Source organism: Dendrobates tinctorius, unplaced genomic scaffold, assembly GCF_039654945.1.
Source record: "Dendrobates tinctorius isolate UK_male_01 unplaced genomic scaffold, ASM3965494v1 ptg000075l, whole genome shotgun sequence".
Lineage (NCBI taxonomy): Eukaryota > Metazoa > Chordata > Amphibia > Anura > Dendrobatidae > Dendrobates > Dendrobates tinctorius.
This window is the reverse complement of record NW_027361743.1, coordinates 16,033,693-16,053,846: the sequence shown is the minus strand read 5'-3', so window position 1 is coordinate 16,053,846 and position 20,154 is coordinate 16,033,693. Positions and strand designations below refer to the sequence as shown.

General features: G+C 41.7%; 1 protein-coding gene across 2 annotated transcripts in view; it reads left to right on the top strand.

Annotated features, from left to right (window-relative positions):
• Positions 1-859: 859 nt before the first annotated feature.
• The window catches only part of TNFRSF19 (TNF receptor superfamily member 19), a 100,443-nt gene continuing 81,148 nt past the window's right edge, over positions 860-20,154 (top strand). For both annotated transcript variants that reach the window (XM_073583027.1, XM_073583025.1), the window contains exon 1: positions 860-1,011. The gene's annotated coding sequence lies outside the window, so the exon portion shown is untranslated. The remainder of the gene's footprint in view (positions 1,012-20,154) is intronic.

Here is a 20,154-nt window from a genome sequence, read left to right as displayed (position 1 = left end):
TTGGCTTGGTCAGGGACGTGAAAACAGGCTTTGGGGGGGTTAAGGGGTTAAAATATAAAATGAACTAACCCATATGGTAAATGCTGTAAAGAAAATAAAAAAAATCAAAACCCCAGAGTTCCCCTATACATTGTACTTACCATAGCTAAAAAACGTACGGGGCTCAGTAAATGGTGGCACAAAGCATACTTTTTATAATTTTTTTTTAAAATAAAGTCAATTTTTAAAAAAAATGTTTTTTATTATTATGCAAATAAGAAGCTGTGTCTTACAACGCCACCAACAGTGATGAGATTTCAGAAATCTGCAGCGTGTCCATCCTCTCAGCGATTTTTCAGATTTTTTACCCATAGAAAACATTGAGAAAGGGAAAAAAAAACCACAGCAAACAGGTTTCGATGCATTTTTGCAGCGTTTTTGGTGCATAAAGTTAACGGTATTAAACTGTAGACACATCACACATGGATTTTGCAAAAAAAAAAAAACCCCACAATGCTCCTGTTTGTTGCGCGTTTTTCTTTTCTTTGCAGCGTTTTTGCACTTTCTCATTGCTTTCTATGAGGTAAAAAAACCACAGCAAAAACACTTCAATAATTGACATTCTGCAACGATGTTTTGAACCCATCTGCAGAAACAAATGCTGCGTGTGAACACGGCCTGAGCCACCGAAATCAGAAAAAACAATGATGGAAATGCGTCGTCTCAGCACTTCACTGCCGCTGGGATTTCTCCTAAGTGATTGGTTACCGGAGTTTCCCTTGCACTAGCTGCTAAATACATAGATTTCCCACAGAGCTTCGGCTGCAGCACATAGAGAGAACAGAGGGGGCGGGGACACGGGGCGGGGTTTGTCTCCTAGGAGACGCCACTGAGCTCTCCGGCTGCTCCGGCTGTTCTGCTCTCACAGCTCCGGGCGGCCGCGCAGGAGCTGACGAGGTTGTGGGGAGGCTCTGCGACCCTGGGCGGTGAACCGGGGGGCGTCTGTCTCGTGGAGGTCCGGCTGCAGCACAGGTGGGCACCGAGTGTGTGTACTGTGAATCCGGCGCAATGACTGAGCGGTGAGGGTGCAGAGTGCTGAGAGAGCGCAGATGGAAGACCCAGACTTGTGTCTATAGATAAATCCATCTGCCAGTCTATCCATCTATTATCTATCTATATCTATGTCTGTCTCTGTGTCTATCTATCTATCATCTATCCATCTATTATCTATCTATATCCATCTATTATCTATCTATATCCATCTATTATCTATCTATATCTATGTCTGTCTCTGTGTCTATCTATCTATCATCTATCCATCTATTATCTATCTATATCCATCTATTATCTATCTATAATCTATCCCTATCTATCTATCCATCTATATCTATCTATTATCTATCTATATCTATGTCTGTCTCTATGTCTATCTATCTATCATCTATCCATCTATTATCTATCTATATCTATGTCTGTCTCTGTGTCTATCTATCTATCTATCATCTATCCATCTATTATCTATCTATATCCATCTATTATCTATCTATAATCTATCCCTATCTATCTATCCATCTATATCTATCTATCTCTATAACAGTCTATTATCTATCCATCTATCTATTATCTATCTTTATCTATCTATTGGTTATTTATATATATATATTTATCTGTCCATTATCTATCTATTTATTATCCATTTATCTATCTAGCATCTATCTTTATTTATTATCTATCTATCTATATCTATCTATCCCTATCTATATCTATCTTCTATCTATTATTTATCTATTATCTATCTATCTCTATCTATCTATCTCCTATCTTTCTAGTGTTTGGAGGTTGTGTGCAGTTATCGGCGTTCTCTACGTAGGTTGCCTCCTGTACCTCTATGTGTTATATAGTTTTATGTGTACCGTATATACACACTGTGTATTGGGCATATTCTTAGTTTACGTGCTTCTGTGTCCTGCTCAGTACTGTGCAGAGCTGGTGGATGCTGCTCCTCTACTTTTGAGGTATAGGTGTTTTTTTTTCACCCCAGAAAACATATATGAAAAAGAAAGTGCCCTTGTATGCCATCTGATCAGCTGCTGACTTTTCTATGACACACAGTACAGTAATTCATAAGGTTTTTTTCTTTTACGTTATACTACAGATTTGCCCCTGAGACCCTGTGTAATGGAAGTCCCCAGGAGACCCCTGTAGCAGCGCCATTGGGCTGTGCCCCTGGACCTTTGCATCACAGATGCGCTGTAAAGCCGCAGATTTCCCCCCAGTGAAGGCGCAGATGAGGCTTTTGCGATGTTGGAACTTCTCTAGAGCTTTTTCAGCATCAGCAATTCTTGCTTTGGGCTCTGTGGGCTTTTCACGTTGCACTGGGGTGTATACTATTAGGTTATGTGCTTGCAGAGTTTTTTGAAGATTTTTTTGGGGGGGCAGAGCGAAAGTCTCCAAATCCTCCTCCCAATCTAAAAAAAAATTCCTCAAGGACTGAATTTCTGCTCCGAAAACTTTATCAAAAAAGACTCTGTGTGCCCGTACCCTTAGGCTGGATGCACAGGGGTTCTGGCGGGTTTCATGGCACTTTGGGGGCTTTTTATTTTTGGTTGAGAGAAATGTAAGATTTAACAGAGGAGCTTGAGTTTTTGAATAATGTCGTAAGATGCATTTTTTTGTCTAAGATTGTGCAAAGAGTGGCAAATTTATAAAAAAGAAAAAATGGAGCGCCGAGTGCTAGTTACGGCACCACTCCCTGCCAATATTGGACAGTTTCCTCTTTCTTACGGCACCTCGCGGCTGGCGTACTTTACACCAATATTCTGCACACAAAAAAATGTTGCGCCCCCTTCAGAAATGTGGCACCTTTTTCAGCTCCTTTAAACCACATCTCATTGGACACTTTTCAAAACTGTCAAGAGAGATGGAAACGTGTGTGAGGCGCATGAGGGTCGCCTGCCGTGTGCTCCGCTCCTGCGGACGTCATTTCTCCCAATCTCCCTCGTTTCATTGTTTGCAGCGTTTTTGACTTTTGCTTGTTACCACTCGCCCCCCTCCAAGACGCAGCAAGCGCTAAGCGGGGAGGTTTTTTTAGGGCATTTTCTAAGAATCTGCCTCAATTCTTCCAAAAACTGCTTCAGAAACATCAATGTGTGTTGTCGCTTTGAATATAATGTTTTTCGAGTTTTTTCCTTTTTAAGCACGGATGGCAGAGCCCTCACCGATGAGCGTTCCTGCTTATGGTGTAGCGGTGCGTCCGGTCTCTGTGGTGGGAACATGCGGAGACATTACAGGCACGGTGCTGTGGACCCCCTCATTATCTCTTTCCCCCTCTTTCCTACAGCAGCTTTGTGGTCAGGATTTGGAAGCCAAAATCAGGAGTAGACTACACCGAGAAATGGTATTAGGGATAAAAAAAAAAGAGTTCCTCTTCTGTGTTAGAAATACTGATGGAATATGTCGACCAAAATACTATCAAGTGAAAGAGGCCATAGTCTGCAAAATGTCATGTACTACTAGAAATAGCAAGGAAAGGAAAAAAGAAACCTACAGAAAGAGAGAAAAAAAATCAAAATATGATACTGCTACTTAGATCAATCTATCTCCTATCTATTATGTATCTATTATCTATCATCTATCTATTATCTATAGATCTATCTATTATCTATCATCTATCTATAGATCTATATATTATCTATCTATTATCTATCTCTATCATTTATCTATGTATCTGTCTATACAGTTGTGGCCAAAAGTATTGACACCTCTGCAATTCTGTCAGATAATACTCAGTTTCTTCCTGAAAATGATTTCAAACACAAATTCTTTGGTAGTATTATCTTCATTTAATTTGTCTTAAATGAAAAAACACAAAAGAGAATGAAGCAAAACATTGATCATTTCACACAAAACTCCAAAATTGGGCCAGACAAAAGTATTGGCACCCTCAGCCTAATACAACCTTTAGCCAAAATAACTGCGACCAACCGCTTCCGGTAACCATCAATGAGTTTCTTACAATGCTCTGCTGGAATTTTAGACCATTCTTCTTTGGCAAACTACTCCAGGTCCCTGATATTTGTAGGGTGCCTTCTCCAAACTGCCATTTTTAGATCTCTCCACAGGTGTTCTATGGGATTCAGGTCTGGACTCATTGCTGGCCACCTTAGAAGTCTCCAGTGCTTTCTCTCAAACCATTTTCTAGTGCTTTTTGAAGTGTGTTTTGGGTCATTGTCCTGCCGGAAGACCCATGACCTCTGAGGGACACCAGCTTTCTCACACTGGGCCCTACATTATGCTGCAAAATTTGTTGGTAGTCTTCAAACTTCATAATGCCATGCACACGGTCAAGCAGTCCAGTGCCAGAGGCAGCAAAGCAACCCCAAAACATCAGGGAACCTCCGCCATGTTTGACTGTAGGGACCGTGTTCTTTTCTTTGAATGCCTCTTTTTTTCTCCTGTAAACTCTATGTTGATGCCTTTGCCCAAAAAGCTCTACTTTTGTCTCATCTGACCAGAGAACATTCTTCCAAAACGTTTTAGGCTTTTTCAGGTAAGTTTTGGCAAACTCCAGCCTGGCTTTTTTATGTCTCGGGGTAAGAAGTGGGGTCTTCCTGGGTCTCCTACCATACAGTCCCTTTTCATTCAGACGCCGACGGATAGTACGGGTTGACACTGTTGTACCCTCGGACTGCAGGGCATCTTGAACTTGTATGGATGTTAGTCGAGGTTCTTTATTCAACATCCGCACAATCTTGCGTTAAAATCTCTTGTCAATTTTTCTTTTCCGTCCACATCTAGGGAGGTTAGCCACAGTGCCATGGGCTTTACACTTCTTGATGACACTGCGCACGGTAGACACAGGAACATTCAGGTCTTTGGAGATGGACTTGTAGCCTTGAGATTGCTCATGCTTCCTCACAATTTGGTTTCTCAAGTCCTCAGACAGTTCTTTGGTCTTTCTTTTCTCCATGCTCAATGTGGTACACACAAGGACACAGGACAGAGGTTGAGTCAACTTTAATCCATGTCAACTGGCTGCAAGTGTGATTTAGTTATTGCCAACACCTGTTAGGGTACCGTTACACATAGCGATGCACCAGCGATCCCGACAACGATATGGATCGCTGGTGCATCTCTAAGTGGTCGCTAGTGAGCTGCCACACAGGCAGATCTCACCAGCGGCATCGCAGGGATCGGGAGTCGCTACTTACCTGTCAGACGCGGCGATCCTGACGTCCTCCCGCCCGGCTCCACGCGTCGCTCGTCTCCACAGCAGGAAGCCCAGCAGGAAGCGCCCGACGAGAAATGGTCCAGGAGCTTCTCGCGCGACCAACAATGAGCAGCGGGGGAGCCTGTCGGAGGTAAGTATCACATGTAGCGATATCGCTAGCAATATCGCTGCAACGTCACAAAATCGGTGACTTTACAGCGATATTGCTAGTGAAATCGCAGTGTGTAACGGGGGCTTTAGGTGCCACAGGTAAGTTACAGGTGCTGTTAATTACACAAATTAGAGAAGCATCACATGATTTTTCGAACAGTGCCAATACTTTTGTCCACCCTCTTTTTTATGTTTGGTGTGGAATTATATCCAATTTGGCTTTAGGACAATTCTTTTTGTGTTTTTTTCATTTAAGACAAATTAAATGAAGATAATAATACCAAAGAATTTGTGTTTGCAATCATTTTCAGGAAGAAACTGAGTATTATCTGACAGAATTGCAGGGGTGTCAATACTTTTGGCTACAACTGTAGATAGAGGTCATGTATCTATTATCTATCATCTATTTATCTATAGATCTATCTATTATATATCTATTATCTATATATCTATCATCTATCTGTTATCTATCTATGTATAGATCTATATAATCTATCTATTATCTATCTCTCTATCATTTATCTATGTATCTATAGGTAGATGTCATGTATCTGTTATCTATCATCTATTTATCTATCATCTATCTATTGATATATATTATCTATCTATTATCTATCTACCTATAGATCTATCTGTTATCTATTAGCTATCTATTATGTATTATCTATCTATTATCCATCTACCATATATCTATTTACTGTATATATCTATGTATCTTTTTTCTTTCTCTCTATCTATCTACCTATCCTGAAGCTAATGTTCCACTTTCTGACACAGCATCGACATAAGGACGGATGTGGACATTTGATCGGATTGTAATTTGATTTTGCGTGCTTGTATCCATAGTGCAAAAATTACAGAATTTAGCAGTGATTGATTTTTCCTAAGTTCTATCAGAGGCTCTTGTATCATGGACTGTAAAGACTTTCCTTGTCTATCCACCATTGTAATTGCCAGTGCACCATATGTCGCCATTATTCCACAATGTTGGATGATTTATAACTATGCTGCGCTACTTTTTTAGTAGACCGCCTCACAGAGCAAACACACCCCATAATAACTTGTGGAGTCCTTCAGGTGCAGCTTGTGTCTATGATATGACAGATCTGATTTCTGCAGAACCCCAAATTTCTCCTTTCACAACAGCATTAGTTTGGAGGGAGGGGGAATGCTGACAGCATTGTGAGAGGAGAGCTCCAGTTGCAGAAATGTTGGTAATTACACTCAGCTCTGCTCTTGATACCATACTGACTACCAGGAGAGAAGGCCTGGAAGTGTTTGTAATCACATTCAGCTGTGATTTATACTACACTATATATGTAGAGATCAGGGTTGAGAGCTGGACGTGTTCTTTTTTTCTCCTGCATGACTCCTCCTCCTTATAATTAGTCAGTGACATGCAGGGGAAAAAGTAAACGCCTGAAGAGAGGAATCTCTGGTAGCACCTACTTGGGCTTATCGTCAGTTATAAACTAAACTTTACAAGTTACCGTAATATCTCCCGAACGGAGATGAGAAATTAAAAATTACAAGTTTAACACTAAAACTGGTGAAAGATCCTCTTTAAGCCTGCATTCACACATGGGCATAATTTTACCAAAATTGTGGCATTGTTTCATTGTCTTGCTGCAATTTTCAAAACTCTTGGCAAAAACTATGTGGTTCTACTACGGAAAAAAAATCACAGTGGATGCAACATGTGAACGCAGTCTAAAAACTATGGAATCCGCCACTGTGGCTGATGTTAATGTAGCAGCTAAAGTTTGTAGATTGTCCAGCCATGGAGTTGTACACATACCTGTCCTCTGAATGTGATCAAATGTCCATATCCTTATGTCAGTGCTACCTGTGCCGAAGAGGATGCCAGAGCTAATTGTAGATTGCTTCATCCTCTGAAGCCCATTCTTGAAAATGTGGAGGCTTGGCATTTTTCAGGTTTGGACAGTGACTGTGCCCTGGACATTACTGATCATTTGACCTCTTATCTATGACCAAACACTTCAAAAAGGTTTATTCTTTTTATACTGCTATTTATCACTTGTGTAAAGTAGGCAGTAAAGTATAGATGCACTTTCACAAAATTTTTTCACAAAAATCTCAGACATTTTGATCAGTGGTAGTCATAGTGCTGAGACCCCTACCGACCATAAAAATTAAGGAACTCAAACTGTTATTCGACTTAATAGAAAGTCTGAGGCCCCGATTCATCAAGACCGACGATATTCACACTGGTCTTGAGGGGGCATGTAGGAATCAAACACTCCTAATTCATTAAGAGGCCCAATCTTCTTAATGAATCAGGAGCGTAAGTGAGTGCTGTGTGCCTCCTTGTGTTACACCACAAATCAGGGCGGAGTCTGAGCCCATTTTGGTGGAGTCAGAGTCGGTGTCATAGAAATTGAGGAGTTTGAGTCGGAGGTTTGGCTTACCAACTCCACAGCCTTGGTATGAGGGAGTCAGAGTCATGGAGTCGGAATTGGAGTCGGTGTCTTGGAAATTGAGGAGTTGGAGTCGGAGGTTTGGCTTACCGACTCCACAGTCCTGCCACAAATCCTACTCCTAATCCTAGTTTCTGGTATAAGAATATGCCACAGCTCCCCATGACTCAGATGAGCTGCGGGGTCAGCTCCTCACAATTTGGCAGAGCTGGGTGCCAAAAGTCCCCAAAAAGTTTGCCTAACCCCCAAGTTTTGCCAAAATTTTGCGACTTTTCAAAGCCTTTTGCGCATAAAATCTTTGGTGAATTAGGCCCTAAGTTCATCTTGAGTGTCTACAACATCCGAACCCCAACTGATAAAGATTTTCCACTATGTTAAAATTGATGACTTTTTGTTATGATAGGATATCAGTATAGAATGATGGGGGTCATCCCTGCCGATCAGCTGTTTGAAAGGGTAGCAGCGTTTCCTGCTAGCATCTCTTCTACGGTACTTTATTGTTTACCAGGCACATCTCTGCAATTTTATTAATTTGTTTTAGCTTTAAGAATGGTACTAATCTGCACTTCCGAGCACAGTAGCTACTGAAAATATGGACCTACACTCCGTTCATTAACAATAAAATCCTTCCGAGAGCTCCGTGGCAGGGGTGATGAGAGTCTGGCGTCCACCTGTTTACATAAGGCCTGTCTTTTAAGGACAGACTGTGAGCCTTGTAGAAAAGGATCCCATGTATTATTTGATCCATTTTATATTGGTACCACTAAACCACTCTACCCCAAGATATTAGGACCATCCACAATTTGCATAGTTTTAGGCGCTCGCTCAAAACACATTTGTTCAGAGCGGCCTATCACATTCAGTAATCAAAGTCATTTTATGCTTGTGTGTGTGTAGCCCATTCACTATCTCCATCTAACCCCCACCCCCTGAAGATGGCTGGACCATCATTGTAAATGCATCATTGTAAATACACACCTGTGCTTTGTATCTCCCCCACCTCATTGTAGATTGTAAGCTCCCACGAGCAGGGTCGTCTTATTTTGCTTTAATTATTGTATTGTTAACGTTGTTACTTATGACTGTTGTGTTTGAAACTGTTCAACTGTAAAGCGCTGCGGAATATGTTGGCGCTATATAAATAAAGATTATTATTATTATTAGCTGACCATAAACATGGGTTACCTTTCGGACGAACATTCATTTGGCCTCCAGTTATCTCTACCGACTCCCCCATAAACATGGATGTTGGGTTCTTATGTTATCTATTGGGCGAGAGCCACTGCCAGACATCTCTAGTCGGCAGTCTATATCCTCTGAAAACAAAAAGATCGGGCAAAGTTTTGAAAGAGTTGGGATGCGTCCAGGCACATCAAACGGTCTGCTGCTTCTACCCGGATCGGTTTGGTCAACTTTCATCTATTGCGCATGTGGAAATCTGTCAAGGTGGTTCGCAGAGTTGTCTACTCTGCACCTTAAAAGTCAAGGTGGTTTGTAGACTTCTCTACTCTGCTCCTTAAAAGTCAAGGTGGTTTGTGGAGTTGTCTACTCTGCTCCTTAAAAGTCAAAGTGGTTCATGAAGTTGTCTACTCTGCTCCTTAAAAGTCAAGGTGGTTCATGGAGTTGTCTACTCTGCTCCTTAAAAGTCAAGGTGGTTCATGGAGTTGTCTACTCTGCTCCTTAAAAGTCAAGGTGGTTCATGGAGTTGTCTACTCTGCTCCTTAAAAGTCAAGGTGGTTCATGGAGTTGTCTACTCTGCTCCTTAAAAGTCAAGGTGGTTCATGGAGTTGTCTACTCTGCTCCTTAAAAGTCAAGGTGGTTCATGGAGTTGTCTACTCTGCTCCTTAAAAGTCAAGGTGGTTCATGGAGTTGTCTACTCTGCTACTTAAAAGTCAAGGTGGTTCATGGAGTTGTCTACTCTGCTCCTTAAAAGTCAAGGTGGTTCATGGAGTTGTCTACTCTGCTCCTTAAAAGTCAAGGTGGTTCATGGAGTTGTCTACTCTGCTCCTTAAAAGTCAAGATGGTTCATGGAGTTGTCTACTCTGCTCCTTAAAAGTCAAGGTGATTTGTGGAGTTGTCTACTCTGCTCCTTAAATCTGTTGTGTTTCTCTCATCTTTGATAACTACTTTCTTGACTCTATATCAAAGTGTTTTGCCTATTAATTTCAAAGGGGTAAAAATTAATAGGTAAGATACAAGACAACAGGGAAATGTAATGGTAGTACAGCAGTTGTTATAGCAGTCAGGATGCCACTCTTCTTTGCCTCTGGACCAGTAAAAAAAAATGAAACTGAAATGTGATTGGCTACTTTTTTTTATATCGCGCAGTTCTTTTATGTTATGTACGCTTGTCAGCGGCCCTGTGATATACAACCCATGGATGACCAGCAGGGCGTCTTTTCTTCTTGATGTGTTGCACTCGGAGGAAATTCTGGTGTTGTGCATGTCGCTATGATTCACTATGTATGTATGGCCTGATGTAATATGACCTGCTTGTTATCTTCTATGTTGATTTAGAGGTTTCAGCTACTATTGCCCCGAGGTATTAAAGAACAGTTATGTTTTTGATATTTTACATCCCTCTTATGTTTTTTAGTCTACATTTACACCCCTTTTTAGGCACTTTTTTTTTGTTCAAAAACGCATTTAATTACACCAGTGTTTTTTACATGTGTTTTGAGGTTTTTTTTTTTAATTAATGCATTTTAGTCCTTATTGTCTAATCAATAATTCCTCTAGGAATCACCTAAGTACCGTATGTCAAAAACACAATACACAGCAAGCAGCAACACATTAGTTTTACAACAGAAGAAAAACATGGAAGTTTATTAGAGAACAATATACCGTAATTTTCTTCCGGTAAAAGCATCATACCAATTTAAAAAACAAATGCAGGTAAAGTGAGCAAATAAGACAAAAAATAAAGCAGTGCCAATTAGCGACTGTTCAAGCAAAATGGATGTAATTCCACGAAAACTCCTCCCTACTGTGACGTTGTTGATTTGTCTGTTTTTCGATGCCTTTTTTTCCCTATGGGCTTCTATGCGGTGCTTGAAGAAACTCATGTAAAAACTTAATTGAGTTTTTCAGGGCAGAATCCGAATCTTTCTGCACTAAAATACACATAAAAAAATTCTGGGGAAAAATATGCATCATGCATCAAAAAAAGGGGAAAATGCATAAAAAAAATCACAGCAAAAAAATAGAGCAGATTGCTTTTCTGTATTTTGGCACCTGAAAACATGAAAAAGGAGGTTGTCCACTAATTTTACATTGATGGCATATCAATGGATGGATGAACACAGAATTTAAGCACATGCTAAAAAGGAAGAAAGAAATGTTTATAAAATGGAAAGAGGGAGGGATATCTAAAGAAGAATATAATGCTGTCTGCAGAACCTGCAGGGCACAAATCAGATTATCTAAAGCTGACAGTGAATTGAGGCTTGCAAGAGATGTCAAAAGCAGTAATAAAGGATTTTGGGGATATGTCAAAAGTAAAAGAAAAGTCAAAGATGCTATAGGATTTTTACAGGATGAAAATGATGAAATGGTAAGACAGGATGTTGAGAAAGCCGAACTTTTAAATTCCTATTTTGCATCTGTTTTTTCTCAGAAAGAAAATGTAACACCAACTGTTCTTCACTGTCCTATTAAGGGAATAGAAGAATCCAGGATATCTATAAGCAGAAAGATAGTGAGGAAACACTTAGCTAACCTAAATGAATTCAAGTCTCCAGGTCCAGATGAATTACACCCCAGGGTTTGAAGGAGATAGCAGAAGAAATTTTTGAACCCCTCTCCATAATCTTTGAAAATTCTTGGAGAACAGGAGAAGTCCCAGAAGACTGGAGAAGAGCAAATGTTGTTCCTATCTTCAAAAAGGGGAAGAAGGTGGACCCAGGCAACAATAGGCCGGTGAGTCTGACTTCTATACCAGGAAAGATCTTTGAACAAATTATTAAACAACATGTATGTCAGTACCTGGATAAGAATGAAGTGATTAAACAGAGTCAGCATGGGTTTGTAACTAATAAGTCATGTCAGAGTAACTTAATTTCCTTCTATGACGGAATTACTGATTGGGTGGATCAAGAAAATGATGTAGATATAGTATATCTTGACTTCAGCAAAGCATTTGACAAAGTCTCTCATACAATCCTTATTGAAAAAATGACTAAGTATGGAATGGACAAGGCAACTGTTAGGTGGATTCATAACTGGCTTAGTGATCGGACCCAAAGAGTGGTCGTAAATGGCTGCACATCCAGTTGGAAGAATGTCTCAAGTGGGGTACCACAGGGCTCTGTCCTGGGCCCTGTATTGTTCAACATCTTTATCAACGATTTAGATGAAGGAATTGAGGGTAAACTGATTAAATTTGCTGATGACACAAAGCTAGGAGGGATAGCTAATACTAGAGAAGAGAGAGAGAGGATTCAAAAAGATATAAATAAACTGGAGAAGTGGGCAGCAACTAACAGAATGGTTTTTAACAGGGAAAAATGCAAAGTACTACATCTGGGCAATAAAAATGAAAAAAGCATATACAGAATGGGAGGAATAGGGCTAAGCAACAGCACATGTGAAAAAGACTTGGGTATACTAATAGATCACAGACTGAATATGAGTCAACAGTGTGATGCAGCAGCAAAAAAGGCAAATGCAAGTCTAGGATGTATTAACAGAAGCATACAGTCTAGATCACGTGAAGTCATTATTTCCCTCTACTCCTCTTTGGTCAGACCTCATCTGGAATATTGTGTCCAGTTTTGGGCACCACATTTTAAAAAAGACATCAACAAACTGGAGCAAGTTCAGAAAAGAGCGACCAGAATGGTGACCGGTCTGCAAACCCTGTCATATGAGGAAAGGTTGCAGGATTTGGGATTGTTTAGTTTGCAAAAGAGAAGACTGAGAGGAGACTTAATAGCTGTCTACAAATATCTAAAGGGCTGTCACATTGTAGAAGGATCATCTTTATTCTCATTTGCACAAGGAAAGACTAGAAGCAATGGGATGAAACTGAATGGGAGGAGACACAGATTAGATATTAGAAAAAACTTTTTGACAGTTAGAGTGATCAATGAGTGGAACAGGCTGCCATGAGAAGTGGTGAGTTCTCCTCCAATGGAAGTCTTCAAACAGAGGCTGGACAGATATCTGACTGGGATGATTTAGCGAATCCTGCTTTGAGCAGCGGGTTGGACCAGATGGCCCAGGAGGTCCCTTCCAACTCTACGATTCTATGATTCTATGATTCTTTAGGATAGGTCATCAATGTCAGATCGGCCGCAGTCTGACACCGGTGTCCCCGCCGATCAGCTGCTAAAGTTGGTGCCTACTCTGAACAAAGTTTCTCTGCAGCACGTGCATGGATTTCTGCACACTCCATTTAGATGAATGGGACAGTCAAGGAAATTTCTGCAACAAATACAGGAAAGATATATATCTTTGTACCGTGTTACCCAGTATATAGAAAAATATTCAGAATTGAGAGTCCTCAGGGGTTGATACCTTTTAATGGCTAACTGAAAAGATGGTAACACATTGCAAGCTTTCGAGACTACGCAGGTCTCTTCATCAGGCATTGACTAATTTAAAATTAGTCTATGCCTGATGAAGAGACCTGAGTAGTCTCGAAAGCTTGCAATGTGTTACCATCTTTTCAGTTAGCCATTAAAAGGTATCAACCCCTGAGGACTCTCAATTCTGAATATTTTGCAACAAAAACAAGTTTTTCTCTATCACCAATGGATGTTTACAATGTTTCAGACATTTCGTAATAATCAGTAATCCAGTGGGCCCTTTTACAGTTCGTAAGAGCATTCGTTCATTCATATGAAAGTGAGGCACTAAGTGCTCAAGACGTGAATGAGCCTTTGACTCCCAACCTATTTTCCGCCAGCTCAGCACCAGACTTTTTTAGCTTAATTGATTCGCTGTGTCTGATTTCCTTCCCAGGCTCTCCTCCTGACACAATTTCAGGAGGGAGAGACTCACTAATTGTGCACTTAACACCTAATTTGCATTTAAAATAAATTGCTAATATCTCAATAATGCTGCAACAGATTGAAGATATGAAAGGTGTCAATGGATTTTGAAAGACCTGCTTGTCCATATTTGCAGTTTGATCTTACTGACAAATTCTCTTGAACCGAAAACTGCTACAGTGGCGGCTGAGCATGCACATTTCTTACAAGCTCTTTTTAATAGCGCTTGTAAGCGCAGATCTAAGACTGGCCAGATAACTGGATCCGGCCAGCTTTAGTATCACACCGCTCATCCGATTCTGCTGATGAAAAGCTGCCTCTGCTGCATTGTCGAGCACACAGTCCTTGCCAGTCACACAACCATTCCTCTTGGCCGACCTGTCAATCTTCAGGGACACACTGCACACCGCCCTGCCCACCCTCCCGCAATCAGGATGCTAGGAGGCTGGGGAGTGGTGCGCTCCTTAGGGTGAAACATAAGAAATGCAGTCTAAAAATTGTTTTCTGCACTCCATCTCCTTATGTAGATAGATGTGTGGCTGACAAACAGTATGAGGTGTTCTATGGTATTATCGCATTTCCCATACAGTTTGCACTGGTCCATGTCAAAGGGTTTTAAGCATGCTCCTATCAGTGCTTGTTATGGACAAATTTCGACCCCCATGAATGTGCCTCTAGAATAGAGTGCTTTATTATGCAACTAATTGGCAGATGACTAAAGGGTCTGCAGCTGGTGACATTGTGCCTAGTTTATAGGGGTTCACTGGGATCATATCATATGACTTCTCCATAGGGAAGCTGGGCAGTTAGTGGGGTCTCATCATTGTTTACACAAATCTAATATTGATGATATGTCACCAGTATTTTAGTAGTGGAGTACCCCTTTAAGCTTAAAAAAATGTGAAAAGAACTTGTTGTAGAATCATCAATAGGAGACGTCAAGTATTGAAGGGAACCAGTCAATAGAACCATGGTCTACATGAATAAAAGCGTTCTGCGCGACTTCAGCCAGGTATGTCTCTTGTAGCAAAGCCAGATAGGACTGAGTTAAATGCTAGCACTGCAGGTCTTAATTGGATGCACATTGCTAGTATAGACTAAGAACCAGGAAATGGGTTCACCCTGGGTCAGTCTGCTGGATGTTGAGCAGAGTGGAGTGTGTTGAAGCTGGTGAGTTACCAGCCAAAATGTGAGCTGTAGCTGGGTGAGAGACAAGCCAGGGTCTCTCTCTGAATGGAGACTTCACGGTTCAGCTTGGAAAGCTGAGCAGTCTGTGTGTTGAAGCTGCAGAGTAAAGTATGGAAGGTGCAGCTTGTTCAGAGTGAACTGTGCATGGAGATGAACACTTCTGTTGGGCGTGGGAAGCTGCTGGAGCTCAGAGTGAAGAAACTACTGAGACCTCTTCTGTCTATAAAGTTTACTCCAGGAGAGAAAGGACTGTAATCTGTTCGGGTGAGCCTGCACTGATATGTGCCTGCTGAATGAACTGGTTGTTTTCTGTGTTACATTTGTGCACAGAAGAGGCTGTTTTTGCTTTTGATTTTTTTGGTGTTTTATGAAAGTAACATAAGTGCACCTGTTTGGACCAAACTGTATTGCCAGTGTGAACGCTACCTAATGCCTACCAGAGAGAGTGAATCCATCCCCGTCTATTGCACATCTGAAATGCGTCGGCATTTTGAAAAGCTATCTGAGGACTATATTAAGAGACCTGACTAGTCCGTCCCACAACCCCTTGACAACGTCTTCCCGCATACATACATGGGAGAGACTTGCCAGTCACCTGGAGCGACGCGGGGAGAATCCGGCGGGCAGTGCTAATCTAGTCTTGTCTCTCCCTGCAGTCCCTGGCTGCCTTTTCAAACTACGGTTTCTCTGAAAACAACCAGGCTCTGATTCATGCTGGCCATGTCTTGAACATCATGAATCTAGAGACACCTTCCTTTTAAAAAGAGGGGCTGGAACAAGGGTCTGCATTTCTCCCAAAAAAAACTGCAGCCCTCTTGTCCAAAAGTTGTCTCTGGTAATTCGGCTGCTTTACTCAAGTGAGTGTGATTGAGCAGGGATGCCAGATGTCGCCCCTGGACAAGAGCGGTGATGTTTTAGAGAGGGGGATGGGGTTTAACGCTGATCCTTTTGTTTTACTAATCCTGTGGACTCCTTTTAATTCCTTAAATACTGTGCAAATCAAAAACCATTCATAATGACCGATATTAGTTACCGATCCTTGAGATCACCCGTTATCATGGCGCATTCCTTGGCATATGAACTGTTTTCTAAAAGTATCCCTTACAGATTAGATGTGATCGGGTTCTTGGTTAGCCAGGAGGAATGATCAGAGGTTTCCTTTTCATTGTAAGATGAATGGATTTTTAAGACTCCTTAAAAGAAGCCAGTCACTTTATCCTTGTACCGTCTCTCATGCCAAAAACCTATGGTAAGCTGCCGGAGACGTGAACTCATTGTGCCCGCTTTGGCATAGACACTGTAAAAAGATACAGAATGGTAATTCTTCTTGGAATTAGATATGGTTTAAGACGTTCACCACTGAAAGCGCGGGAACTTTGATGTCCGGGCCGTCGAGCGTCGCTTTGGCCCTGCAAGGGTTACCTGAAATGCTACTGTTCCGCGAGCCTGGCGCAGGCCGAACAAAAGACAGATGTCTAATATACAGCAGAGCCGGCCTCTAAATACTGTACGCCCCATCCAAGTGATCAGAGGGATTTATATCAAAGACAGATCTAAGGACTGAGCCTCCAGATATTTGGGCTTTACGATACCACTAGCTGTGATAAGTAACTCATTTAGGTGAAGTTTGGATTAAGTCTGCGCCAAGTCAGACTTTGTAAAGGGCTGTAATAAAGTCCTGCAAAAATACAACCTGCCTTTACTCATATGCCCATGCCTTCATAACCTCATGTACTCTCATTTACTGGAGAACTACAGTGAGGCACATTGCCAGGTTGACATATGCATTCAGTATCTGAGCAAAGCAATTCTTAAAAGGGTTGTCTGGCTAAGGAAACGCACGTTTTTAGTGATCTCGGAGTTATTAAATGCTAATTAGGACACTCGTCTATTAGCTAGAGAGGGTACATGGAGCTTATCCCCTTCTGGAGGACCTGACACATCCATGAAATGCACGGATTGCCTATTGATTGCAATGCAGACTTTTTTCGTCTTGTGTCACTGTAAGGAAAGGGAACATATTTTTTCAAAGTCTAAACGCCCCCATACACTTTAGAGTAATGTTTGCCAAATCTGCCGATTTCCACGGATTGGCTGGTAGACTCTCGCGGCCAGGGTCCTCTCTCCTCCTGTGCCAGTTGGTGACTTGTGTTGTTTTAGATTATTCTACTTGTTTTTTTTTATTATGGATCTCTCTTTTTCACATGTAAAGTGCCATGGAATAAATGGTGCCATAATAATAAGTAATAATAATAAAATAATGGTAGTCTAATGTAGATGAGGGTTTCAAGATTCTCCCCTGACAGGGAAAAAAGAATCTGTTGGATTTCCAGCCGGTGATATTTTTTAATCTTTTGAAGATAAGCCTCTGGGAGATGATTCTAGCAGCGACTTTCTTATAGAGAACACAGGAGCGCTCGATGCGAACAGACTCGGAGAAGATAGCCATCGGCCAACAGCTATCTAATGAGTATGAAGCTCTACAATCTAATTCACAATATTTTCAAATTTGTGTCTACAAAAGCCACCTTAGGCCTAAGGGTCCCGTTACACTAAGCGACGCACCAGCGATCCCGACAACGATACGACCTGGTAAGGATCGCTGGTACGTCACTACATGGTCGCTAGTGAGCTGTCAAACAGGCAGATCTACTCAACGACGCAGCAACGATCCGGCGATCCGTATAATGACCTCGGCGGTCGTTGGGACGTTGTGACACAGCAGCTATTCTGAAGACTCCCGCCTGCGTCCCTGAGTTCTGCGTCGCCAACGAGGTCGCTCGTCGGCGTCAAACACAGCGATGCATGCTAGCCAGCGGGACTCCAACGATCAGAAAATGGCCTGGGACATTTGAGCACGATCATCGATATCCAGCGGGGGGCAGTCGTCGCTATGTGGCACACGTAGCGAGATCGGTGACGCAACAGCGATCTCACTAACGATCTCATTACGTGAGACAGGGCCTTTAATCCCACAACTGGTTTTCTTCGTAAAAGTGACCATTAACTTCCAACAGTATAAAGCAAGTGTGAACAGGTACAAGCTGCTACAACTACACAATGTACAAACAAAAGCATACTGTAACGAGTGTGTCACGTCTTCTTGGGAGATCTGGGGTTAGGGTATCTTTTCGTACTTTGAATCGCAGGTCTTCCATTTAGCCTGTGTGTTTTGATCCTCATATTAAATGGACATCGTTTCCTTTGGCGCTGAAGAGGTTATCGACGCTTTGTATGCTAGTTAGAGACATGCAGCTTCATCTCACAGCTGTTCCTGACCTGCTCATTTTCTTTCTATATAAAACCTTGCCAGTCTCATCCCTGCCTGTGAAAGCTTACTTCTTGGTTTGCTGAAGTTGGAGTTCGTAGTTGTTGCTGGAGATTGTTGTGTGTTATTTTTTGGTGTATGCTTTCTCCATTATCCTATTCCCAATTGGTTTGTACCTTCCTATCCTTCCCTTTATTCCTTTACCCTTGGTTGGTGTTTTTGTATCTAAGTTTCTTTTTGTTATCCCTGTTTTTTTTTACGTGCTTATACACTAAAGTCTGTCCCAGGCCTCCTGGGGGACAGAACAGCTAAGGACTTTGACAGAAGGATAGTAAGGTCGGAGACTTGAGCCTCTCTACCTTCAAGAATACCCCCGGGACAGGGGTAGTTAGGGTCCCAGTTCCAGGGACAGTTTAAGGCCCCACTTCTGTTCTGAAGACCATTGCAGCAGCACTCTGTAAGCGCTAAGAAGAATGCAGTATACTATACTGCTGTATAGAAAACACTTTTAAAATGAAGTTACTTAGCTCATAAATTGGCCAGTTCATGAGAACCCACCTGCCATAACTAGGCATACCTTCGATGGGACCCTAAACCTAATATATGTCAAGCATGCCTCTCTTGATCTAAAATCCTTCATGTCTAGAGGTCAGGTAGGATCCAGCACTTAAATATGGAGGCAGTATCCACCTCCAATAGAATGCTACAAAAAACTGACCAATACCTCCCAATAGAATAAAGCAAATGTGAAGAGGTGCAAGCTACTATGACTGCATAATATACAAACAACTGAATACAGCATAATTCTGTTGGAAAGTGCTTGTCAGTATTTTGTTTTTGTATACTATTGGCTGCCTCCATATTTAACTGTTATGATGTATTCACACTGCGGGGCTGGGGCTTCCACAACATGCAGGCGCAATAGCCTGATGTCCGTTCTCTGCGCATGCCCGAGAACTCTTGTGACAGTGCAGGCGCCTGTATTCAAAACAGGAGGAGGCAGCGACACACGGGGCATCATGATGGACGGATGGTGGGCGGTGCCGAGACACCGGACAGGCATGATGGACGGATGGTAGGCGGCTGATACAGGGGGACACACCATACCTATGGGACACATTACAGGTATGAGGAGCTAGTTATAAAAGTCGATATTTCAGCGTTACTAGGGGTCAGAAAAAGAAGAGCCACCTTCACAGAATGCAGCCCTAGTGCTGCTGAAGGTGGCTCTTTAATTGAAAAACGCCCTGGGGGGGGGGGGTGACAGGTTCCCTTTAACAATTTATTATTTCTATCAATTAAGAAAAAACAATAGTGAATGAGCCAAAGAGAAATGTAAATCAATTCAATATTTGGTAGAAAGTTGTTCTAAACATCTTGGAGAGCTAACCACAGGTCTTCTGTGGATGTAGGCCTCTGCAAAGCCTTCTGTGTCTTTGTGTAATCCCACTAGTTGATGATGAACCAGGACTGTGTGGGGCTGGATCATCACTTCCAGGACTCCTTGTTCTTCTTTACATTGCAGATAGTTCTTAGTGACATTGTTGCCTTTATGTTTTGGGTTTAAATTCAGAGCCAATCAGACCCTTCCCTGATGAAAGTGTGGTCACGCCAAATATTGCGTTTTGTTAATTAATAAAAATAAACTTTAGGTTTTTAAAAGTTTTTAATTTGCATCATTTTTTCACACCTGCCTAAAACTTTTGCTCAATACTGCAGTCAATTAGACATAAGTAGCGCAGTGTTCTATACACCTCCGTGTCGGATTGTTTTCAGAAATGATGGCTAACTGTAGTCTGACAAGATAGATTACCTTGTGTATTGTTGTTAAACACATGTATATACATGAACGGCATTTAATTGTTCTTCCTGGAAAAACAATTGTGTAGTAGCTGATTGGGTTTCAGC